Source organism: Hypanus sabinus, chromosome 9 (assembly GCF_030144855.1).
Source record: "Hypanus sabinus isolate sHypSab1 chromosome 9, sHypSab1.hap1, whole genome shotgun sequence".
Lineage (NCBI taxonomy): Eukaryota > Metazoa > Chordata > Chondrichthyes > Myliobatiformes > Dasyatidae > Hypanus > Hypanus sabinus.
In genome coordinates this window covers 161,570,359-161,596,677 of record NC_082714.1, presented here as the reverse complement: position 1 = coordinate 161,596,677, position 26,319 = coordinate 161,570,359, and positions in this window count along the sequence as shown.

Below are 26,319 nucleotides of genomic sequence, written 5' to 3'. Positions count from 1 at the left end.
CTATCCACACGATCAATTCCTCTCATCATCTTATACACCTCTATCAGGTCACCTCTCATCCTCCGTCACTCCACGGAGAAAAGGTCGAGTTCACTCAGCCTGTTCTCACAAGGCATGCTCCCCAATCCAGGCAACATCCTTGTACAAACGTTTGTAAATCTCCTCTGCAGGCTTTCAATGGTTTCCACATCCTTATAACCAGATAATATAACAATTATAGCACGGAAACACGCCATCTCGGCCCTTCTAATCTGTGCCGAACACTTACTCTCACCTAGTCCCACCGACCTGCACTCAGCCCATAACCCTCCATTCCTTTCCTGTCCATATGCCTATCCAATTTTACTCTAAATGACAATACCGAACCTGCCTCTACCACTTCTACTGGAAGCTCGTTCCACACAGCTACCACTCTCTGAATAAAGAAGTTCCCCCTTGTGTTACCCTTAAACTTTTGCTTCCTAACTCTCAACTCGTGTCCTCCTGTTTGAATCTCCGCTACTCTCAATGGAAAAAGCCTATCCACGTCAACTCTATCTATCCCCCTCATAATTTTAAATACCTCTATCAAGTCCCCCCTCAACCTTCTACGCTCCAAAGAATAAGGACCAAATTTGTTCAACCTTTCCCTGTAACTTAGGTGCTGAAACCCAGGTAACATTCTAGTAAATCTTCTCTGTACTCTCTCTATTTTGTTGACATCTTTCCTATAATTTGGTGACCAGAACTGTACACAATACTCCAAATTTGGCCTTACCAATGCCTTGTACAATTTTAACATTACATCCCAACTCCTATACTCAATGCTCTGATTTATAAAGGCCAGCGTACCAAAAGCTTTCTTCACCACCCTATCCGCATGAGATTCCACCTTCAGGGAACTAACTATGCACTATTATTCCTTCCTGTAGTGAGGCGATCAGAACTGAACACAGTACTCCAAGTGGGGTCTGACCAGGGTCCTATATAGATGTAACATTACCTCTCGGCTCCTAAATTCAATTCCACGATTGATGAAGGCCAATACACCGTACACCTTCTTAACCACAGAGTCAACCTGTGTAGCAGCTTTGAGTGCCCTATGGACTCAGACCCCAAGATTCCTTTGATCCTCCACACTGCCAAGAGTCTTACCATTAATACTATATTCTGCCATCATATTTGATCTACCAAAATGAACCACCTCACACTTACCTGGGTTATCTAAGAAAGGATGTGTTGACATTGGAGACAGTTCAGAGGAGCTTCACAAGGTTGAACCTCGGTATGGAGGTTAGCAATTGAGGAGCATTTGATGACGCTGGGCCTGTCCTCGACAGTGTTTAGAATAATGCAGAGTAAATCTCATTGAAACCTATTGAATGTTGAAAGACCTAGACAGAGTGAACATGGAGACCATGTTTCCTATAATAGGAGATTCTAGGATCAGAAGCCTTAGAATAGAAGGATGTCCTTTTAGAACAGAGATGAGGAGGAATTTCTTTATCTGGAGAGTGGTGAATCCGTGGAATTCATTGCCACGGATGGCTGTGAAGACCAAATAATTGGATATATTTAAAGCTGAGGTTGATAGGTTCTTGATTAGTCAGAGTGTCAATGGAGAATGCCTACGTGTGCATTGTTTAATGTAGGAAGGCTGATTAACGGGCAGCCACCACACGGTCCTTGACCGACTGGGGTCAGGATCCAGTGACAAGATGACTGGAGACCCTTCTCTGCTGCAACCTTCCTCCACCTTCACTGACATAGTGATGAGTCGTCATCTTCTGCCAGCTCCACCGTTGAGGTCTAGGTTGGACCGCTCTTTGTCTGGAACTTTACTGTCATGGGTGACCCTACCAGGAGCTAAGCTCTCGGGATCTCAGGAACTCACAAGCCTCCCCACCACGACAAGTTGATGATCCTTTGAGAGGTGCCAGGTTGACGAGGGGGTTAGTCTGAAGAGATCTGGTACGTCACCAAAGACTTCAGCGGACTTCTGCAGATGTAAGTTGGACAGCTTTCTGGTTGCGTCACTGTCTGGTTTGGTGGCCACTGCACAGGACCTGAAAAAGCTGCAGGGAGTTCTCTGCTCAGCCAACTCCATCATGGGCACTACCTTCCCCAGCACTGAGGGCATCTTCAAAAGGCGATGCCTCAGAAAGGCAAAACCCATCATTAAGAACCCCCATCACCCAGGACATGCTCTCTTCTCATTGCTGCCATCAGGGAGGAGGTAGAGGAGTCTAATGACACACTCTCAATGTTTTATGAACAACTGTTTCCCCTCTGCCATCAGATTTCTGAATGAACCATGAACCCATGAATGCCACCTCACTATTTTTTTCTTTCTCTGCTCTCTTTTTTGCACTACTATGTACGAGGGGTGATTGATAAGTTTGTGGCCTAAGGTAGAAGGACATGTTATTAACTTCAAACTTTCTGCATTATCATTCAAAGAGTTGAACCGCACCGTGTATGTAACGAGAGAGTCTTGAACCTCCAGGTGGCCCACTGTAGGGGTGATTGATAAATTCCTGGTCTAAGGTAGAAGGAGATGAGTTATATAGCTCTTGTTACCTGCACGTGCAGTTCAACTCTTTGAGTGAAAATGCAGAAAGTTTGAAGTTAATAACTCAGCTCTTTCTACCATAGGACACAAACTTTTCAATCACCCCTGCTGGAGACCGCTTCTGGAGGTCCAAGACACCGACTTCTACAAAGAAGAAGGCTCCACGACCGCTGGACTAAGTGTGTAAATGTAGGAAAAATAAATGTCAAACACGAGGAAATCTGCAGATGCTGGAAATTCAAACAAACACACACAAAATGCTGGTGGAACGCAGCAGGCCAGGCAGCAACTATAGGGAGAAGCGCTGTCGACGTTTCGGGCCGAGACCCTTCGTCAGGACTAACTGAAAGGAAAGATTTCAAATCTCTTACTATCTTTCCTTTCAGTTAGTCCTGACGAAGGGTCTCGGCCTGAAACGTCGGCAGTGCTTCTCCTGAAAAATAAATGTGCTAGGTTTTCTAAAATGGACTCCTTCTACCTTGGGCCACGAACCTATCAATTACCCATTGTATATAATTTATTTATTTACTTACTGTAATTGATAGTTCTTTACTATTACATATTGCACTGTACTGCTGCCACAAAACAACACATCTCACTCCAAATGCCAGTGATAATAAACCTGATTTGGATTGTCTATGTGCCAGTGATATATGGATGAAGCTTTTCTCTTCCTGTTGACTTAACACCATTCTCCACACCTGTGCTCTGATTTTGTGTCAAACTGATTGTGGTTTCGCAAGCTATTTACATCAGGTCAAATGCAAAATAATTGGGTAATCTGTGCCCCCAACTGTCAGCTCCCATTGAGCGTCTTGGAAGGGACCAGGTTAGGCCGTGTCACCGCAACGACTGAGCACCGTCTTACTTGCTGTTCTTAGCAGGAGGTGAGTAGAACAAGATGTCGTATCCCTGGAGATCCAGTGATGGATTGTTATGGCCTAGTTAGGGTTGTGAAGGAAAAAGACTGGGGACTTGTGTGGTTAATCAGACTGAGATAAGCATATTAAATCAAACTGTGTAAGTATACACCTCCACGTTCCCTATACTCGTGTAGATGTGAGGGTGCAAACGTGTAGAAGCTGGCACAGAGGAGGTGCAGGTAGGAAAGATGGAAGCAGGAGGGAGTTCCAGGGAGATTAAGGGAGGAGTGGAAGAAATAAAGAGGACATACAGAGAGGTATTCACAGCCAAGGTACAGGACACTGGAAACTGGGTGACAGGAAGGGGAAAGGGGTTAAGGAGCCAGTGCAGAGCACCCTGTGGCCATCCCTCTCAACAACACTTTGAATTCTGTTGGTGGGTGACCAAACAGAGGAGGTTCACCGTGGAGGGTCTCTGGCCTTTGTGATTCAGAGGGAGGTGAGGAGAAGACACATGCTGTGGTGAAAGAAAATTCGTTAGTTAGGGGAGTGGACAAGTGGTTGTTTAGGTGAGAACGAGATTCCCAGATGGTATGTTGCCTCCTGGGTGCCAGGGTCCAGGCTATCTTGGATCAAATCCTCACCATTCGTAAGTGGGAGGGTGAACAGCCAGACGCCATGGCCTATGTAGATACCAATGACATGGATAGGATGAGTGCTGAGGCTCTGCATTGGGAGTTCAGGGAGTTAGGTGCTAAGTTAAAGGACAGGACCTCCAGGGTTGTGATCTCAGGATTGCTACCCATGCCTTGTGCTAGTGAGGCCAGAACTTGGAAGATTAAACTTTTTAATTCGTGGCTAAGGAGTTGGTGTAGGAGGGAGGGCAGAGGAATTTTGGATTTTGTGGGCTCTCTTCCAGGGAAGGTGGGACCTGGTTTGCACCTGAACTGGAAGGAGGACTAATATCCTAGTGGGAAGGTTTGTTAATGCTGCATGGTGGGGTTTAAACTAGAGTTGCCGGGGGAATGGAACCAGAGTGTCAGAACAATTAGTGGAGGCAGATGTTGGTAAGACTAAAGGATGAACATGGTGTGACTAGTATCCTGAGCTGCCTATATTTCAATGCAAGAAGTATCGTAGGAAAGGTGGATCATAGTGCTGAAGATGAGGTATCTGGTTTACAGAGACAATGCATAGTGAGGAGAGGCTGTTGATGGGGCAAAATTGCAGTCAACAGGATGAGAAGCAACGTTAAAGGCGGTCAAAATCGAAAAGGGTGAATATGGGACTGAAGGTGTTACATTGGAATGTGCGCAGTTACATGAACTTGTAGCACAGTTGCAGGTTGGCAGGTCTGATGATGTAGACATCACTGAATCATGGCACAATGATCATAGCTGGCAGCTTAACGTCCAAGGATACACTTTGTATTGAAAGGACGGGAAGGCAGAGGGGGCAATCTTGTTCTATTGGTAAAAAAATGAAATCAAATCATTAGAAAGAGGTGACATAGGGTTGGAAAGTGTTGAATCATTGTGGATAGACCTAAGGAACCGCAAGGGTAAAAAGACCCTGATGGAAGTTGTATACAGACCTCCTAAACAGTAGTAAGGATGTGGTCTACAAATTACAAGGGATTATAGCAAATGCATGCCAAAAGAGCAAAGTTACAATAGGGTTCTGAAAGAGGTGGCTGAAGAAATCATGGAGGCATTAATAAAAATCTTTCAAGAATCACTAGATTAGAGAACGGTTCTGGAAGACTGAAAGTTGCCAATGTCACACAACTCTTCAAAAACAGACAGAGGCAGAAAAAAGGAAACTAAAGGCCAGTTAGTCTGACCTCAGTGGTGGGAAGAAGTTGGAGCTGATTATTAAGGATGAGGTCTCAGGGTACTTGGATGCACATGATAAAATAAGCCATAGTGCATGGTTTCCTCAAGAGAAAATCTTGCCTGACAAAGCTCTTGGAATTCTTTGATGAAATGATAAGCAGGACAAACGAAGCAGAATTGGTTGATGTTGTGTACTCAGATTTTCAGAAGGCCTTTAACAAGTTGCCACACCTGAGGCTGCTTAACAAGCTGTGAACCTCTGGTATTACAGGAAAGATTCCAACATGGATAAAGCAGTGGCTGATTGGCAGGAGGCAAAGAGTGGGAATAAAGGGACCCTTTTCTTATTGGCTGTTGGTGACTAGTGGTGTTCAATAGGGGTCTATGTTGGGACCGATTCTTTTTACATTATATGTCAAAGACTTGGATGATGAAATTCAGAATCGGAATCAGGTTTATTATCACCGGCAAGTAATGTGAAATTTGTTAACTTAGCAGCAGCAGTTCAATGTAATACATAATCTAGCAGAGAGAGAAAATATTAATTATAAATAAAATAAAATTTAATAATAAATAAACAAGTAAATTAATTATTTATATTGAATAGATTATTTTAAAATGTGCAAAAACAGAAATACTGTATATTTAAAAAAGTGAGGTCGTGTCCAAAGCTTCAAAGCCCATTTAGGAATCGGTAGCAGAGGGGAAGAAGCTGTTCCTGAATCGCTGAGTGTGTGTCTTCAGGCTTCTGTACCTTCTACCTGACGGTAACAGTGAGAAAAGAACATGCCCTGGGTGCTGGAGGTCCTTAATAATGGACACTTCCTTTCTGAGACACGGCTCCCTGAAGATGCTCTGGGTACTTTGTAGGCTAGTACCCAAGATCGAGCTGACTAGATTTACAACATTCTGCAGCTTCTTTCGGTCCTGTGCAGTAGTCCCTCCAAATCAGACAGTAATGCAGCCTGTCAGAATGCTCTCCATGGTACAGCTATAGAAGTTTTTGAGTGTATTTGTTGACATGCCAAATCTCTTCAAACTGTCTTGCCTTCTTTATAACTACATCAATATTTTGGAACCAGGTTAGATCCTCAGAGATCTTGACACCCAGGAACTTGAAGCTGCTCACTCTCTCCACTTCTGATCCCTCTGTGAGGATTGGTATGTGTTCCTTCGTCTTACCCTTCCTGAAGTCCACAATCAGCTCATTTGTCTTACTGACATTGAGTGCCAGGTTGTTGCTGTGACACCACTCCACTAGTTGGCATATCTCACTCCCATACACCCTCTCGTCACCACCTGAGATTCTATCAGCAATGGTTGTATCATCATCAAATTTATAGATGGCATTTGAGCTATGCCTAGCCATACAGTCATCTGTATAGAGAGAGTAGAGCAGTGGGCTAAGCACACACCCCTGAGGTGTGCCATAGTTGATTGTCAGCAAGGAGGATATGTTATCACCAATCCGCACAGACCGTGGTCTTCTGATTAGGAAGTCGAGGATCCAATTGTAGAGGGAGGTACAGAGGCCCAGGTTCTGTAACTTCTCAATCAGGAGTGTGGGAATGATGGTATTCAATGCTGAACTATAGTCGATGAACAGTATCCTGATGTAGGTGTTTGTGTTGTCCCAGTGGTCTAAAGCCGTGTTGAGAGCCAGTGAGATTGCATCTGCCGTTGACCTATTGTGACGATAGGCAAATCTCAATGGGTCCAGGTCCTTGCTGAGAAAGGAGTTCAGTCTAGTCGTAACCAATCTCTCAAAGCATTTCATTGTTGTCGACGTGAGTGCTACTGGGCAATAGTCGTTAAGGCAGCCCACATTATTCTTCTTAGGCACTGGTATAATTGTTGCCTTTTTAAAGCAAGTGGTAATTTCTGCCTGTAGCAGTGAGAGGTTGAAAATGTCCTTGAATACTCCGGCTAATTGGTTGGCACAGGTTTTCAGAGCCTTACCAGGTACTCCATCGGGACCTTCTGCCTTGCAAGGGTTCACTCTCTTTAAAGACAGTCTAACATTGGCCTCTGAGTCAGAGATCACAGGGTCACTGGGTGCAGCAGGGATCTTCACAGCTGTAGTTGTGTTCTCCCTTTCAAAGCGGGCATAGAAGGCGTTGAGTTCATCTGGTAATGAAGCATCGCTGCCATTCATGCTATTGGGTTTCACTTTGTGGGAAGTAATGTCTTGCAGTCCCTGCCGGAGTTGTCATACATCTGATGTTGCCTCCAACCTCGTTTGAAATTGTCCTTTCACCCTTGAAATAGCCCTCTGCAAATCATACCTGGTTTTCTGGTACAGGCTGGGTTGCCAGACTTGGATGCCACAGATCTGGCCTTCAGCAGACAACGTACCTCCTGGCTTTGTTTCAAAGTTTGCAGATGATATGAAAGTAGGTGGAGGTAGTTTTGAGGAAGTAAAGAGGCTACAGAAGGACTTAGATAGATTAGGATGGGCAGATGGAATATACTGTTGCGAAGTGTATAGTCATGCATTTGGTAGAAGAAATGAAAGGTTTGACTATTTTCTAAATGGAGCAAAAATACAAAAAAAACTGAAGTGCTTTGGGACTTGGGAGTCCTTGTAACCCTAAAGGTTAATTTGCAGGTTGAGTCAGTGATGAGGAACGCAAATGCAAAGTTAGCATTCATTTCAAGAGAACTAGAATATAAAAACAAGGATGTAATATTGAAACTTTATAAAGCACTGATGAGGCCTGACTTGGAGATTTTTGAGCAGTTTTGGGCCCCTATCTTCGAAAGGATGTGCTGAAACTGGAGAAGGTTCAAAGGAGATTCATAAAAAATATTCCAGGATTGAATGGCTTGTCATATGAAAAGTGTTGATGGCTCTGGGCCTGTATTCACTGGAATTCTTAAGAATGAGGGTGATCTCATTGAAACCTAATGAATGGTTAAAGGCCTTGAGAGAGTGGCCATGGAGAGGACGTTTCCTATGGTGGGAGAGTCTAAGGCTAGAGAACACAGCCTATGAATGGAAGGTCATCCTTTTAGAAGGGAGATGAGGAGGAATTTCTTTAGCCGCAGAGTGGTGGATCTGTGGAATTCGTTGCTGCAGGCAGCTATGGAGGTTATGTCTTTATGTATATTTAAGGCAGAAGTTGATGGATTCTTGATTAGTCAGGCATGAAAGGATACAGGGAGAAGGCAGGAGATTGGTGCTGAGAGGAAAATGGGATCAGCATGGCAGAGCACCCTCAATGGGCCAAATGGCCTCATTCTGTTCCCATATCTCATATTCTTATGGAAAAAGGAAACACAAAAGAAACGTGAAAAACTACACAAGTACAGACAATGACTGATAAACAACATTGTGCAAAAATCAACAAATTACAAACAACAATAACACTGTGATTCTGAATTGTAAAGGGTCCTTGAAAGTGAGTCTGTAGGTTGTGGTAACACACACAGCATGCTGGAGGAACTCAGCAGGCCAGGCAGCGTCTACGGAGAAACGTAAACAGTTGAAGGTTCAGGCCGACACCTTGGTCTGTTTGTTCCTCCAGCATTTGAGTGTATTACTTTGATTTCCAGCACTGCAGGTCTTCTCTCGTTTTTGCAGGTTGTGGAATCAGTTCAATGTTGAGGTGAGTGAAGTTACGCAAATTCATTCAGCATCCTGATGGCCGTAACCTGGTGTCCTGGGACCTGAGGCTCCTGTGTAGGGTTTTGTGAATAAAACAAGCAAGTCATGTTATGTACTTAACAAAAGCCCCAACACTTTGCTTCCGTTACCAAAAAACCAAAAGCAGCTCGATGATAGTGATTGTGAATTCTGTAGAACAGTTTCTATCTGGAACAGTATGTGTCATCTGTCACCGATTACATTACCCTACACCTGTACCTCCTGCCTGATGGTAGCAGCGAGAAGTGAGTAGATCTGGACGATGGGGTCCTTGATGATGGATGCTACCTTCCTGCTACAGAGGTTCATGCAAATGTGTTCCACAGTTGTATCTTCTCTGCATTCCCTGCAATCACGTCCTTCCCATAGTCCGGCAATCATTGTTGAACATCTTGCTCCAGTGCTTCTTCAGATGTGTATTGGTCATTTGTCCATCTTGTCCAAAGTTCAAAGTATGTATGCAGAATACACCACTGAGGTTCGTCCACCGCCAGGCAGCCGTGAAACAAAGAAACACCGTGGAGCCCGTTCAGAGAAAACATCAAACACCCAACACTGAGTTTTTTTGTGTTTATTGTGAATGCCCACAGGGTTGTATATGGTGAGATATATGCACTTTGATAATCAATTTTCTTTGAGCTTCGAAGGCGAGAAGGATCTCAGCATGGAACGGGGACTGTTCTCTTTTCCATCGATGCTGCCTGGCCTGCTGAGTTCCTCCAGCATTTTGTGTGTGTTGATTCAGTGTACTCTCCACGTCATTTTATCTAACTGTGCTGCCACCTTCAGGAATCCGTGGTCATGTGCAGTAAGGTCTCTTGCTCAGGATTTCCCGGGGCCCTACCACTCTCAGAGGGTGATCTGGACGGCGATGTAGATGATACCAAGATCAGTGGAGGGGCAGGCAGTGTCTCTGCAGAAGTTCAAAGTAAATTTATTATCAATGAATAGCATATACAACCTTGAGATTCAGGATCTTACAGGAATCCACACAACAAAGAATCACAATAGAATTCACAAAAAAAACACACACACAAAACAAAGACTGAAAAAACATTGAAAGTGCAAAAGAGGACAAACTGAGCAAATAATAAAAAAGTAAACAAATACAGCATAGAACATGAACTGCAGAGTTGACAAAAGTGAGTCCACAGCCACAGTCAGTTAGTGGGCAATGAAATGGTAGAGGGAAATGTGGGGGTTTTGCACTTTGTTAGGAAGTATAAAAGCGTTGTCTAATTTCTAAATAGGGTGAGAATTCAGAAATCAGAGGTGCAGAGGGCGTTGGGAATCCTCGTGCAGGATATCATCGTTGGAGTCAGTAGTTCATTTATAATGTGCTGTGACACATGACATGGGTGACCACAGTCTTTCCATGACCATGATAGTTCTGGGCAATTTTTCACAGAAGGGGTTTGCCATTGCCTCCTTCTGGGCAGTGTCTTTACAAGACGGGTGACCCCAGTCATTATCAATACCCTTCAGAGATTGTCAATAGTCACATAACCAGGATTTGTGATATGCACCGGCCACTCATACGAACATCCACCACCTGGTCCCATGGGTTTACCTGACCCTGATCGGTGAGGGCTAATCAGGGGCTACACCTTGTCCAAGGGTGACCTGCAGATTAGCAGAGGGAAGGGGTGCCTTACACCTCCTTTGATAGAAATATATCTCCAACTCACCACCCAAGTCAGTAGTAAGGAAGGCAAATGCACTGTTAATGTTCATTTCCAGAGGACTAGGACATGAAAGCAAGGGTGTGGTGCCAAGGTTGTATTAGATGTTGGTCAGACCATATTTGGACATTGTGAGCAATTTTAGCTAAGGAAGCATACGCAGCAGAGAGTCCATTCAAGGTTCACATAATGATCCCAGGAATGAAAGGGTTAATGCATGAGGAACTTCCTCATTCTCCTTTCCACTTGTGTACAGGAAATTGCATTAAACAATCTTGAATCTTGAATGTATGTTGTCTCTGGGCCTGTACTCAATGGAGTTCAGTAGGATGAGGGAAATCCTGCTGAAGCCTACCAGCCTGGCTAGAGTGGACGTGGAGAGGATGTTTCCATTAGTGGCAGAGTCTAGGATTTGCAAACGCAGCCACAGAAAAAATAGATATCCCTTTAAAACTGAAATGAGGAGGAATTTCTTTAGCCAGAGAGTGGTGAATTTCTGAAATTTGTTGCCACAGAGGGCTGTGCAAGGCACATCATTGGGTTTATTAAGGCAGAGATTAATATGTTCTTGATTAGTAAGAAAGGTAGAAGGCTGAGGCATGAGGTAGAAAAAAATCAGCCACGATTAAATAGCAGAGCAGACTTGAGGGGCTGAATAGCCTAATTCTGCTCCTATATTTTACAGATTTTAGGTATATCTTACTGATTACAAGTACCCGGGGATACGAATTGACAATAAACTGGACTGGTCAAAGAACACTGAGGCTGTCTACAAGAAGGGTCAGAGCCGTCTCTACTTCCTGAGGAGACTGAGGTCCTTTAACATCTGCCGGATGATGCTGAGGATGTTCTACGAGGCTGTGGTGGCCAGCGCTATCATGTTTGCTGTTGTGTGCTGGGGCAGCAGGCTGAGGGTAGCAGACACCAACAGAATCAACAAACTCATTTGCAAGGCCAGTGATGTTGTGGGGGTGGAACTGGACTCTCTGACAGTGGTGTCTGAAAAGAGGATGCTGTCCAAGTTGCATGCCATCTTGGACAATGTCTCCCATCCACTCCATAATGTACTGGTTAGGCACAGGAGTACATTCAGCCAGAGACTCATTCCACCGAGATGTAACACTGAGTGTCATAGGAAGTCATTCCTACCTGTGGCCATCAAACTTTACAACTCCTCCCTTGGAGTGTCAGACACCCTGAGCCAATAGTCTGGTCCTGGACTTATTTCCACTTGGCATAATTAACTTTTTATTACTTAATTATTTATGGTTTTATATTGCTATATTTCTACACTATTATTGGTTGGTGCGGCTGTAACGAAACCCAGTTTCCCTCGGGATCAATAAAGTATGTCTGCCTGTCTGTTATTCCTCGTTGATACAGCTGATGGGGTTGTGTTGTGCTAGGTTAGGAGTTATGGATTTAACATCAGGTCTTATGCTTTCTTTCCCCATAACTTTGTCGATGGAGTAGAACCAGAGCAGCGATTGTGAGTTTATGTGCAGTTGGCTCATTCCAGCCAAAGACTAGACCATTAATGGGCACTCAATAAAAATTAAACACTTACAGACATTCAAATCAGAATCAGGTCACCAGCATATGTCTTGAAATTTGTTAACTTTGCAACAGGAGTACAACGCAATATATAATAATAAAAATGATAAATTACAATAAAATATATGAGACACATATATGTAGCTCAGAAGCCTAAGACTTTTGCACAGTGTTGTATTTGTCAATGTGGAATGGAGAGTGAGTTTGTAAATCTGGCGGGAGCAAAGGAAGTTGGGAATGGTGAGAATGGAGCACCATGGGAGGAGTGTGGGATGGGTGCCAGAGTAGGAGAGTCAGGGGCAGGGTGATGTGGGTGCAGAAACACCCAGCTCTCAGATAGCAGGCAAGATCATTTGATTCCAAACAATTGGTTTAATGATCATTTCAAAATGTCTGGTGCTTCCTACTCCTTCCCCTCTCCCTTCCCCTTTTCCCAACCATGATTTCCCTCTCCCTGCTCCCTTTCTACTCTGTTCACAATAGAGATCCATATCAGAATCAGATTTATCATCACTCACGTATGTCATAAAATGTGTGTGTTTCTTTTTGCAGCAGCAGTACAGTGCAATACATAAAATTACTATAATACTGTCCAAAACTCTTGGGCACCCTAGCTATATATATGTGCTAGAATGCCTGTTACACCGGACTATATGCATATAAAAATGAAAATTAAATAAATAGTGAAAAAGGAGAGGAAAAATAGCGAGGTATTGTACGAGGGGTGATTGATAAGTTCGTGGCCTAAGGTAGAAGGAGTCAATTTTAGAAAACCTAGCGTATTTATTTTTCAACATAGTCCCCTCCTACATTTACACACTTAGTCCAGCGGTCGTGGAGCATACGGATCTTGGACCTCCAGAAGTGATCCACAGCAGGGGTGATTGATAAGTTTGTGGTCTAAGGTAGAAGGAGATGAGTTATTAACTTCAAACTTTCTGCATAATCACTCAAAGAGTTGAACTGCAAGTGCATGTAACGAGAGCTGTATAACTCATCTCCTTCTACCCTAGGCCACGAACTTATCAATCACCCATCTATGGACACTTTCTGGAGGTTCAAGATCCGTATGCTCCACGACCGCTGGACTAAGTGTGTAAATGTAGGAGGGGACTATGTTGAAAAGTAAATGGGCTGGGTTTTCTAAAATTGATGCCTTCTACCTTAGGCTACAAACTTATCAATCACCCCTTGTACATTGATTCATTATCCATTCAGAAATCTGATGGCAGAAGAAATTGTTCATGAAATTTTGCATGCGTGCGTGTGCATGTATGTGTGTGTGCGCGTGCGTGCCTTCAGGCTCCTGTACCTCCTCCTTGATGATAGCAATTAGCAACCAGAAAAGGCCATGCCCTGAGTGATGGGGATCTTTATGATGGATGCTACCTTTTTGATGCATTGCCTTTTGAAGGTGTCCTGGATGCTGGGGAGGCCAGTGCCCACGATGGAGCTGGCTGAGTTTACAGCTTTCTGCAGCTTATTCTGATTCTGTGCAGTGCCCCTCCATACCAGATGGTGATGAAACCAGTTGGAATGCTCTCCTTGGTACATCTGTAGAAATTTGTGAGTATCTTTAGTAATAAAAATTCTCTTCAAACTCCAAAAGTATTGCCTCTGACATGCCTTTTTTTGTAATTGCATCAATATATTGGGCCCAGGATAGATCCTCAAAGAAGTTGACATCCAGGAACTTGAAACTGCTCACCCTTTCCACTTCTGATCCCTCGATGAGGACTAGTGTGTGGTCCCTTGACTTCCCCTTCCTGATGTCCACAATCAATTCCTTGATCTTACTGACATTGAGCGCCAGGTTGTTGTTGCAACACCGCTCAACCAGCTGATCTATCTCGCTCCTGTACGCCTCCTCATCAGCATCTGAAATCCAGCCAACTACCTATCAACAGACACTCACTAGTAATTGAAAGCTTCCCTGCCAAACACCAAAATTGTAAGGACAGGTTTTGCACAAAATGAAAATGGGTTTTGCACATTATGAATTTTCTGGACCACCCTAATCTCTCAGTGAATTTAATTTTCATTAAGGCTCAAGAGCTTGTACCTGAGGAATGGAATAGCACCACAAGTTAATTCAAGTTAGTGTTGAGCAGGGAATAAACATGACCCATCAACGGTGGCACTCCGCCCAAGAAATACTCAGGTAGCGCTAATGTCCGGCTCAGCTTTAGGTTTATTTTTCAGATTGTGATGGAGAGCGCTCGTTAAAGCATGCACTCTTTGCAGACACACGCACATTGCCTTGTCACTCTGCTGTCACTGTTCTGAGTATACAAATTGCAATGTCTTCCCAAGTATATTCTCATAGTAGGTCCTAAACTGAGCCGATGTGCTCGGGTGCCTTTCCCTCCGTACATGGTGGAATAATCTATTCCTTTAGTAAAGGGGATGTGTAAATGCTGTTGGTATTCTATATTTAAGGTAGTTACTTCTGTTTGTTTTGTAATATGATTGAAACTACACTGATTCTGATTCCTGTAACGTCTTGTTAACTCTGTGGGTAATTAAAGATGGTATGTCCTGGTGCCTGAACATTGATGCGGATTGCTCTCACAGATCCAGCTGCCCGGAAGTCACACTGGATCCAGTTTGTAACTATAATTGTGTTTTCTGGTAGGTATCTTTTTGTAAATATTGACTGTTTCCTTTTTGTTATTTTCACTAATTTTTGTAAGTTCGATTTTTGGTACGCTGAATAAACACCCTTGCACGAAAATGCTGAGCGACTCCATCCATCTTTTCTTTGGCGAAAGCCCATGTATGTAACACACGTGTGCATTGAAACATACTGTGAAAATTATAGTTGCGTTAACAACCTCAGGGTGTGCTGTGGGGAGCCTGCAAGTGTCGCTACACATTCCTGTGCCAACATACCATGCCCACAATGCTCAGCAAAACAACATAGAACACAACAGGCAAAAATACAATGGAAAAACAAGCCATAAACACAAGAGATTCTGCAGATGCTGGAAATCCAGAGTAACACACACAAAATGCTGGGGGATCTCAGCTGGTCAGACAGCATGTATGGAAATGAATAAAGGGTCGATGTTTTGGCACCTGATGTAAAGTTTCAGTCTGAAACTTTCAAAGTTCAAAGTAAATTCATTATCAAAGTACACGTATGTCATCATATACACCCCAAGATTCATTTATCGTGGGACTACTCAATGAATCTATAGAATAATAACCATAAAAGAATCTATGAAATATTACACCAACTTGGGTGTTCAACCAGACAACAAACAATGCAAATACAAAGCAAATAATTAATAATAATATTACATAAATAAATGGTAAACATCAAGAACATGAGATGAAGCATCACTGAAGTGAGTCCATAGGTTGTGGGAACATTTCAATGAGTGAGGTTGTGTGAAGTTATCCCTTTTGGTCCATGAGCCTTGTTGGTTGAGGGGAAATGACTGTTTCTGAACCTGGTGGTGGGAGTCCTGAGGCTCCTGTTCCTTCCACCTGATGGCCGCAGTGGGAAGAGAGGATGTCCTGGGTGGTGGGGGTCCCTGATGATGGACGCTGCTTTCCTGTGACAGCGTTTCATGTAGATGGTGGGGAGGGTTTTACCTATGATGAACTGGCTCATATCCACTACTTTTTGTACTATTTATTCCTTTCAATAGATGCTTCCTGTCCCGCTGAGTTCCTTCAGCAATTTGTTTGTGCTACCCTAGCAAAACAAGCCCCTTCCCTCCCTCCCACCCACCCGAGTACACGGACGGTCCTCCAGCTCCGGTCTCCAGGCTTGCTCTTACCCAGTATGGTGGCAGTTTTGGACATTATTCATCAGCTGCATGGAGAGGGGGAGCCTACCGCATAGGCAGCAGCTTGCTCTCCATATCACACTGCCCTGGCTTGCGTATCGCGTAGACAGCTAGGACGCAATGTCCATGGTCAACTCTGACCAACGGTGGGTCCTATGGTGCCACTAAACAAATTCCACAGCCACACGAATTGTGATAAACCTGATAAAAAAAATAGATAAATCTTCATGCTGATTGCTCCGTGTTACTGACAGGGTGGAGGTTAGCTTTATCCGATGTCGATAACTCCTTATATGAATTCCTATAATGAACAATAATTTCCTGGAATGATTCCATGAACAATAATTGTTTCCTTCCTCAATAATTCTTTATGGGGACAAGGAGATTAGGTTAGAATGCTTTTTACTCTCTCTAAAAATTTATAAAATGAAGCAAGTAAAAAAGATGTGTGTGTGTGAGTGTGTGTGTGTGTGTGTGTGTGTGTGTGTGTGTGTGTGTGTGTGTGTGTGTGTGTGTGTGTGCGTGTGTGAGTGTGCGTGTGTGTGCGTGTGAGTGTGTGTGTGTGTGAGTGTGTGTGTGAGTGAGTGTGTGCGTGTGTGTGAGTGTGAGTGAGTGTGAGAGTGAGTGTGTGAGTGTGTGTGTGAGTGAGTGTGTGTGAGTGTGAGTGGGTGTGTGTGAGTGAGTGTGCGTGTGTGTGTGTGTGTGTGAGTGTGTGAGTGTGAGTGTGTGTGTGTGAGTGTGTGTGTGTGAGTGTGAGTGAGTGTGTGTGTGTGTGTGTGTGTGTGTGTGTGTGTGTGTGAAAGTGTGTGTGTGTGTGTGTGTGTGTGTGTGTGCGTGTGTGAGTGTGCGTGTGTGTGCGTGTGAGTGTGTGTGTGTGTGAGTGTGTGTGTGAGTGAGTGTGTGCGTGTGTGTGAGTGTGAGTGAGTGTGAGAGTGAGTGTGTGAGTGTGTGTGTGAGTGAGTGTGTGTGAGTGTGAGTGGGTGTGTGTGAGTGAGTGTGCGTGTGTGTGTGTGTGTGTGAGTGTGTGAGTGTGAGTGTGTGTGTGTGAGTGTGTGTGTGTGAGTGTGAGTGAGTGTGTGTGTGTGTGTGTGTGTGTGTGTGTGTGTGTGTGTGAAAGTGTGTGTGTGTGTGAGTGTGTGTGTGTGTGAGTGAGTGTGTGAGTGTGAGTGTGTATGTTATTAATGATGAAACGATGAGGCGATGGACAGGATTCCCCAGGTCAACATCACCAGCGCCATGGTGACCCACCAGTAGTGGCCGAAGTCACGAAAGCTGTCAGCCAGCTATCCAGTGGCAGATGCCATACCTGCAGAGATCTACAAAGCCGGTGGTCCAGTACTTATAGAGAAGCTCACTGAGTTGTTCCAGTCTTTTTGGAAGCGAGGATCCTTTCCTCAGGAATTTAAAGATGCATCCCTCATACACCTCTACAAGAGGAAGGGCAATCGACAAGTCTGTGACAACCAGCGAGGAATCTCGCTGCTCTCCATCGCAGGAAAAACTCTTGCAAAAGTCCTGCTAAATCGTCTGGTCACTCATCTGGAGCTGGGCCTGCTGCCAGAGTCACAATGATGCTTTCATAAAGCTCGTGGGACTATTGACATGATTTCTGCCATGAATCAGCTTCAGGAGGAGAGTCAGGAGCAGAACCGCAAACTCCACACAACTTCTGTTGACCTCACTAAGACCTTCGGCACTGTCTGCCCACAAGGCCTGTGGAGGATCGTGTCAAAGTTCGGCTGCCCTGCCAAATGTACTCGGCTGGCAGATGGCCAGAGTGCTGGACGGCGGAGAATCCTCTAAGGAGTTCCCAGTCACCAATGGCGTCAAACGCTGTTCACTGCCATGCTGAATGATGCCTTCCAGGGCAGTGATGCCAGAATTAGCCTCAAGTACAGAGTGGATGGGAAGATCTTCAAAACTGAGGAGACTTCAAGCTATTACCAAAGTGAAGGAGACTGTTCTGAGAGACCTCCTTTTGCCAATGACTGCGCCCTGTACGCTGGCTCGGAGCCAGAGACGCATGTCAGTATGGACAAATTCTCCACTGCCTGTGACAAGTTTGGAGTCACCATCAACATCAAAAAGACCAAAGTCACGCACCAGCCTGCTCCTCGTGCACCGTACACAGAACCCAAAATCACAATCAAAGGACGGAAACGACAGGCCGTGGACCAGTCTACTTACCGTGGCAGCACCCTCTCCCGAGCAGTGACTGTTGATACAGAGGTTACCTGCAGAATAGCAAAGGCAAGCTCTGCTCTCGGTCGACCGCGCTCCGCTGTGTGGGAACGTCGAGGAATCAGCCCAGCAACAAAACGGAAGGTCTGTGGAGCCGTGGTACTCACTACCCTCTTGTCTGCCTGTGAAACGTGGACTGTGTATCGAAGGCATGCAAGGCAGCCCAACCGTTCCCACGTGACTTGTCTTCGCAGAATATTAGGCATCAGGTGGCAAGACAAAGCAGCAGACACTGAAGTTCTGTCTAGAGCAAGTCCACCATCAGTCCACACACTGCTGACGAGAGCAGGTCCTGTCATCCGCGTGCCGGACGAGTGAAACCCGAGCAGCTCCTCTTTGGGGAACTCTCTGCCAGAAGACACTCACAGGGAGGGCAGAAGAAACGTTACAAAGACACACTAAATGCCTCCCTAAAGTCGCTTGACACAGACACGACCTCCTGGAGAATAGAACATAGAACAATACAGCACAGTACAGGCCCTTCGGCCCACAATGTTGTGCCGACCCTTAAACCCTGCCTCCCATATAACCCTCCACCTTAAATTCCTCCATATACTTGTCTAGTAGTCTCTTAAACTTCACTAGTGTATCTGCCTCCACCACTGACTCAGGCAGTGCATTCCACACACCAACCACTCTCTGAGTGAAAAACCTTCCTCAAATATCCCCCTTGAACTTCCCACCCCTTACCTTAAAGTCATGTCCTCTTGTACTGAGCAGTGGTGCCCTGGGGAAGAGGCGTTGGCTGTCCACTCTGTCTATTCCTCTTAATATCTTGTACACCTCTATCATGTCTCCTCTCATCCTCCTTCTCTCCAAAGAGTAAAACCCTAGCTCCCTTAATCTCTGATCATAATGCATACTCTCTAAACCAGGCAGCATCCTGGTAAATCTCCTCTGTACCCTTTCCAACGCTGGCACCAAACCGCCCTACCTGGCGTGGCCTCATCCACATGGGCTGTCCAGCTTACGAAGCAAGCCGCACTGCTGAGGCACAACGTCAGTGCGAGCTGCGCAAGTCCAGAGCCACCAGCGCAACAACTGCAGTGCCCACACACTTCTGCCCACCATGTGCCAGGACATTCCATGCCCGAGTTCGCCTGACCAGTCATCTTCGGACACGCCGCATCTCGTCTCAAAGTGACTGTGTCGAGGTCTTCATCGACAACGACGGTGGATGAACAACTAAGAATGTGTGTGTGTCTGTGCATGTATGTGTATGTGAATGTGTGTGTCTGTGTGAGTGTGTGTTGGTGTGCATCTGTATGTGTGTGTGTCTGAGTGTACGTGTCTGTGTGGCTGTGTGTTGATGTGTATGTGAATGAGTGTGTGTGTGAGTGTGGGTGTGTGTACGTGTGTGTGTGTGCCTGAGTGTGCATGTCTGTGTGTGTGGATGTATGTGGCTGTATGTGTGTGTGTGTGTGGATGTATGTGGCTGTATGTGTGTGTGTGTGCATGTATGTGTATGTGAATGAGTGTGTGTGTGTGTGTGTGTGTGTGTGTGTGTGTGTGCATGTGTGCATGTGTGTGTGTGAATGTGTAAGTGTGTGTGTGGATGTATGTGGCTGTATGTGTGTGTGTGTCTATGCATGTATGTGTATGTGAATGAGTGTGTGTGTGAGTGTGTGTGTATGTGTATGCACGCATGTGAATGTGGGTGTGTGCACGCATGTGTGTGAGTGTGGGTGTGTGTGAGTGCGGGTCTATGTGAATGTGGGTGTGTGCATACGTGTGTGTGAGTGTGGGTGTATGTGAGTGCGGGTCTATGTGAGTGTGGGTGTGCGTGAGTGCGGGTCTATGTGAGTGTGGGTGTGTGCACACATGTGTGTGAATGTGGGTGTGTGTGAGTGCGGGTGTGTGTGAGTGCGGGTGTGTGTGAGTGCGGATGTGTGTGAGTGCGGGTGTGTGTGAGTGCGGGTCTATGTGAGTGTGGGTGTGTGCACACATGTGTGTGAGTGTGGGTGTGTGTGAGTGCGGATGTGCGTGAGTGCGGATGTGCGTGAGTGCGGGTCTATGTGAGTGTGGGTGTGTGCACACATGTGTGTGAGTGTGGGTGTGTGTGAGTGCCGGTCTATGTGAATGTGGGTGTATGCACATGTGTGTGTGAGTGCGGGTCTATGTGAGCGTGGGTGTGTGCATACGCGTGTGTGAGTGCGGGTGTGTGTGAGTGCCGGTCTATGTAAGCGTGGGTGTGTGCATACGTGTGTGTGAGTGCGGGTGTGTGTGAGTGCCGGTCTATGTGAACGTGGGTGTGTGCACGCGTGTGTGTGAGTGCGGGTCTATGTGAGCGTGGGTGTGTGTGAGTGCGGGTCTATGTGAGCGTGGGTGTGTGTGAGTGCGGGTCTATGTGAGCGTGGGTGTGTGCATACGTGTGTGTGAGTGTGGGTGTATGTGAGCGTGGGTGTGTGCATACGTGTGTGTGAGTGCGGGTCTATGTGAGCGTGGGTGTGTGTGAGTGCGGGTCTATGTGAGCGTGGGTGTGTGTGAGTGCGGGTCTATGTGAGCGTGGGTGTGTGCATACGTGTGTGTGAGTGTGGGTGTATGTGAGTGCGGGTCTATGTGAATGTGGGTGTGTGCACATGTGTGTGTGAGTGTGGGTCTATGTGAGCGTGGGTGTGTGCATACGTGTGTGTGTGAGTGCGGGTCTATGTGAATGTGGGTGTGTGCATACGTGTGTGTGTGAGTGCGGGTCTATGTGAGCGTGGGTGTGTGCATACGTGTGTGTGAGTGTGGGTGTGTGTGAGTGCGGGTCTATGTGAATGTGGGTGTGTGCACGCGTGTGTGTGAATGTGGGTGTGTGTGAGTGCGGGTCTATGTGAATGTGGGTGTGTGCATACGTGTGTGTGAGTGTGGGTGTGTGTGAGTGTGGGTGTGTGTGAGTGCCGGTCTATGTGAATGTGGGTGTGTGCACATGTGTGTGTGAGTGTGGGTCTATGTGAATGTGGGTGTGTGCATATGTGTGTGCGAGTGTGGGTGTGTGTGAGTGTGGGTGTGTGTGAGTGCCGGTCTATGTGAATGTGGGTGTGTGCACGCGTGTGTGTGAGTGTGGGTGTGTGTGAGTGCCGGTCTATGTGAATGTGGGTGTGTGCATATGTGTGTGTGTGAGTGCGGGTCTATGTGAATGTGGGTGTGTGCATATGTGTGTGTGAGTGTGGGTGTGTGTGAGTGCCGGTCTATGTGAATGTGGGTGTGTGCATACGTGTGTGTGAGTGTGGGTGTGTGTGAGTGCCGGTCTATGTGAATGTGGGTGTGTGCATACGTGTGTGTGAGTGTGGGTGTGTGTGAGTGCGGGTCTATGTGAATGTGGGTGTGTGCATACGTGTGTGTGAGTGTGGGTGTATGTGAGTGCCGGTCTATGTGAATGTGGGTGTGTGCACGCGTGTGTGTGAGTGTGGGTGTGTGTGAGTGCCGGTCTATGTGAATGTGGGTGTGTGCACGCGTGTGTGTGAGTGTGGGTGTGTGTGAGTGCGGGTCTATGTGAATGTGGGTGTGAGTGTGAGCATCTGTGGGTCTGTACCAGATGTACCCCATGTCTGCACTCAGTTGCCCCAAGGTGGGGCTTTTGTTGAGGGTGTCGAAGTGGCTCATCAGGGTGATTCTGCAGATCCAAAGCTGGAGCCAAATGAAGGACATTGGTCCAAAACGCCAACTGCTTATTCTCCTCCGTGGATGCTGCCTGACCTGCTGAGTTCCTCCAGCGTTTTGATGCTGACTGGATTGGAGGGTGTTAGCTACAACAGGCTCACATTCACTTTCAGATTTACTTACCACTTGTACCCTGCAACATACAGTGAAACGTGTTGTTTGTGTTAACCACCAGCACAACTTAACAATGTGCAGGGGCAGGTCGTAAGCGTCACCACACATTCTGGTGCCAACGCAGCATGTCCACGATGCTCAGCCAAACAACAACACAACAGAACAACAGAAACAACAGGTAAACAAGCCCCTTTCCCATCCTCACATGCCTCACACACACTGGCTTTAAAAGCTGGACTGATTTCCCTGGAGGCTTTCAGGAAACCTGCTAGAACTTGATAAAATTGGTTGGTAAGTTGATGGAAAAGATCCTGAGAGGCAGGATTTATGAACATTTGGAGAGGCATAATATGATTAGGAATAGTCAGCTTGGCTTTGTCAAAGGCAGGTTGTGCCTTACGAGCCTGATTGAATTTTTTTGAGGATGTGACTAAACACATTGATGAAGGTAAAGCAGTAGATGTAGTGTATATGGATTGCAGCAAGGCATTTGACAAGGTACCCCATGCAAGGCTTATTCAGAAAGTAAGGAGACATGGGATCCAAGGGGACATAGCTTTGTGGATCCAGAACTGACTTGCCCACAGAAGGCAAAGAGTGGTTGTAGACGGGTCATATTCTGCATGGAGGCCGGTGACCAGTGGTATGCCTCAGGAATCTGTTCTGGGACCCTTACTCTTTGTGATTTTTATAAATGACCTGGATGACGAAGTGGAGGGATGGGTTGGTAAGTTTGCTGATGACACAAAAGTTGAAGGTGTTATGGATAGTGTGGAGAGCTGTCAGAGGTTACAGCGGGACATTGATATGATGCAAAACTGGGTTGAGAAGTGGCAGATGGAATTCAGCTGAGATAAGTGTGAAGTGGTTCATTTTGGTAGGTCAAAGATGATGGCAGAATATAGTATTCATGGTAAGACTTTTGGCAGTGTGGAGGATCAGAAGGATCTTGAGGTCCGAGTCCATAAGACACTCAAAGCTGCTGCAGAGGTTGACTCTGCAGTTAAGAAAGTATACAGTGAATTGGCCTTCATCAATTGTGGGATTGAGTTTAGGAGCCGAGAGGTAATGTTGCAGCTATATAGGACCCTGGTCAGACCCCACTTGGAGTACTGTGCTCAGTTCTGGTCGCCTCACTACAGGAAGGATGTGGAAGCCATAGAGATTTACAAGAATGCTGACTGTATTGGGGAACGTGCCTTTTGAGAATAGGTTGAGTGAACTCGGCCTTTCTTCCTTGGAGCGATAGAGGATGAGAGGTGACCTGATAGAGGTGTATAAGATGATGAGAGGCATTGATCGTGTGGATAGTCAGAGGCTTTTTCCCAGGGCTGAAATGGCTAATACAAGAGGGCACAGGTTTAAGGTGCTGGGGAGTAGGTACAGAGGAGATGTCAGGGGAAAGTTTTTTTACGCAGAGAGTGGGGGGTGCATGGAATTGTAAATCTCAAAACTGCCTAGGCAATATCTGGGAGAAAATGGTAGGAGAGTGCATGAAACCTTGAGGTAACCTAGTCCAAGTGAAAGAGCTGCCAGTGACGGTGGTGGAGGGGGATACGATAGGGTCTTTTAAGAGACTGCTGGATAGGTACATGGAGCTTAGAAAGATAGAGGGCTATGGGTAACCCTAGGTAATGTCTCAAGTAGGTACAAGTTCGGCACAGCATTGTGGGCGAAGGGCCTGTATTGTGCTGTAGGCTCTCTGTGCTTCTATGTTTTTAAAATTCACCATCATTGTCATGACATGCTGTGTGATGTGGTGACCAGCTGCTCATGTGACCTGCTCCCATGGCCTCACGTGACCCTGATCAGGGGCTAAGCACCTTGCCCTTCAGGCTAGCGGAGGGAAGGAGTGCATTACACCTCTTTGGCAGAGAGGTATCTCCATCCCACTTCCCTTTATAAAACTATGAGAGGTATTGAAAGGGTAAAGAGTCGGAATCATTCTCTCAGTGGGTATGAGACATTCGTAGAGGGCATAAGGGGAATGTTTAAAGGGTATGTGTGGGGTAAAATTTTTACACACAGAATGGTTGTTGCCTGGAGCGTGCTGTCAGAATTGGTGATGGAAGCAGATACGATAGTTGTGTTTAAGAGGCACTTAGACAGACAAATGAACAGGCGAGGAATGGAGGGATATGGACCACATGAAGGCGGATTGGATTAGTTTGGACTTGCATCAATAATCAACAGAAATATGATGGGCTGAAGGGCCTGTTCCTGCTAAAGGCAGAGAAATGGAGGATAGAGGTACAAACTGGAGAGTTTGGGAACGGAAATAGGGATTATTTCTGTAATCCAAGGAAGGTTGGATACTGGACTGGTGGCACCAGGAAAGGTGAGGCCTTGCGTTGAGAGCGGTAACCCAGGAGAGACATCGGCTTGGCTTTGCTTTGCCTGCAGCCTGCTCTAGCCTGGATAGCTGGAGCTGATCCTTTCCCAGATAACCCCAGATTTGCGGAGCAAGCTCAGATTCAGATTTACTGACCGAGGTCATGAAATTTATTTTCGTCATACAGTGTGGAGTTGACCCTTCGAGCTGCATTGGCCCCAGCAACCCCACAACCCTGATTAACCCTAACCTAGTTACGGAACAATTTACAACGACCAATTAACGTACCTGCTACATCATTTGACTGTGGAGCACCCGAGACAAACCCAAAAGGAAAGTGTACAGAGACCCCTTACTGACAGCATCAGAAATGAACTCTGGAACGGCCCGAGCTATAATAGTGTTGTGCTAATTTCTAGACAGCCATGGTCCTGCTGTATCGTATTGGTTGTCCTGCTGTGGAGTAATGCATACAATATACGACATGACAGAGCTGGAAGAGTTTACAACCCTCTACAGCTTTTTCCCGTCCCATGTAGTGGCCCCTCCATACCAGACGGTGATGCAACCAGTTAGAATGCTCTCCATGGTATGTCTGCAGGAACTTGCTAGAGTCTTTGGTGACAAACCAAATCTCCTCAGACACTTAAAGAAATATAGCCCCTGGCGTGCCTCACATAATCTCATCAGGCTAAGTCTTGACATCAGGAACTTGTAGGTGTTTGAATCCCTCAATGAGGTCTGGTGTGTGATCTCCCAATTTCCACAATCAGTTCTGCGGGGTCTTGCTGACATTGAGTGCCAGTTTATTGTTGCAACATGTGTAAACTGGGATGGAACTGTCATCACATTCTTGCAATTCCTTCACTGCATTGTGACTGGGATGGAGAGGGCCCTCCGGGGAAATGTACAGGGTCGGTGGGATCTCCTGGGGGAGCTCATAGACCGTAACGGGAATTCTCAACAACTTTCTCCAATGGACCTGGACTTTCTGGAAGGTGATAGGTGAAGCCAGGTGGGTGGTAAAGGTCTAGGGCTGAAGAAGAAGGAATCTGATAGGAGAGGAAGGACGACCATAAGAGAAAAGGCAGGAGGCGGGGATCCAATAGGTGAGAAGAGGTAAAATCAGAGGGGGGTGTAGAGGAAGGGGGGGGGAGGGAATTTTTTTTGCCGGCAGAAGAAACCAATATTCGTGCCATCAGGTTGGAGGCTACCCAGACGGAATATAAGGTGTTGCTCCTCCACCCTGAGGGTGGCCTCACCTTGGCACCAGAGGAGGCCACGGATTGACATGTGAGAATGGGAATCCCACTTTGCCACCAAGAAGTCCCGCTTGTGGCGGAGGTGTTCGATGAAATGGTTCCCTCAATGCAGCAGAGGAGTCATCAGGAGCACTGGACGCAATAGATGACCCTAGCAGATTCGCAAGGGAAAGGTTTCTTCATCTGGTTTGGGACCGCGAGTGGAGGTGAGGGAGGAGGTGTAGGGGCAGATGCAGTACCTGGGCTGCTTGCAGGACATGTGCCAGGAGGGAGATTAGTGGAGAGGGAGCGACATGATTGTTTGTGTTAGCAACCAACACAACCTAAGGATATGCAGGGTACTACACATTCTGGCACCAACACAGCATGCCCTCAACTGACTAACCTTTACATGTATGTCTTTAGAATGTGAGGGGAACCTGGAGCAACCGTAGGAAACCCTTACGGTCATGGGGAAAGTATGCAAACTCCTTACAGACAGATTGAGCCCGATCTTACCGATGGCACCATGAAGAGTTATGCCAACCATCACACTACCGTACTGCCCAATGTGCGCGGTGGGTTCCAACTGCTAGGCGGGCTTGCAACTGAGAGAAGAATTTGAACCAAGAGGTCGGAATTGGAATTAGTATAACGAGTGCTCGGGTGGTGGGGTGGAGATAGGTCTCTACCAAAGGAGGTGGTAGCCTTCCCTGCTTCCCTCCGCTAGCCTGCGGGTCACCCTTGAGTAAGGTGTAGCAACTGCTTAGCCACGATCAGGGTCCATGAAACCAAGGGAGCAAGTGGTGGATGGTTGT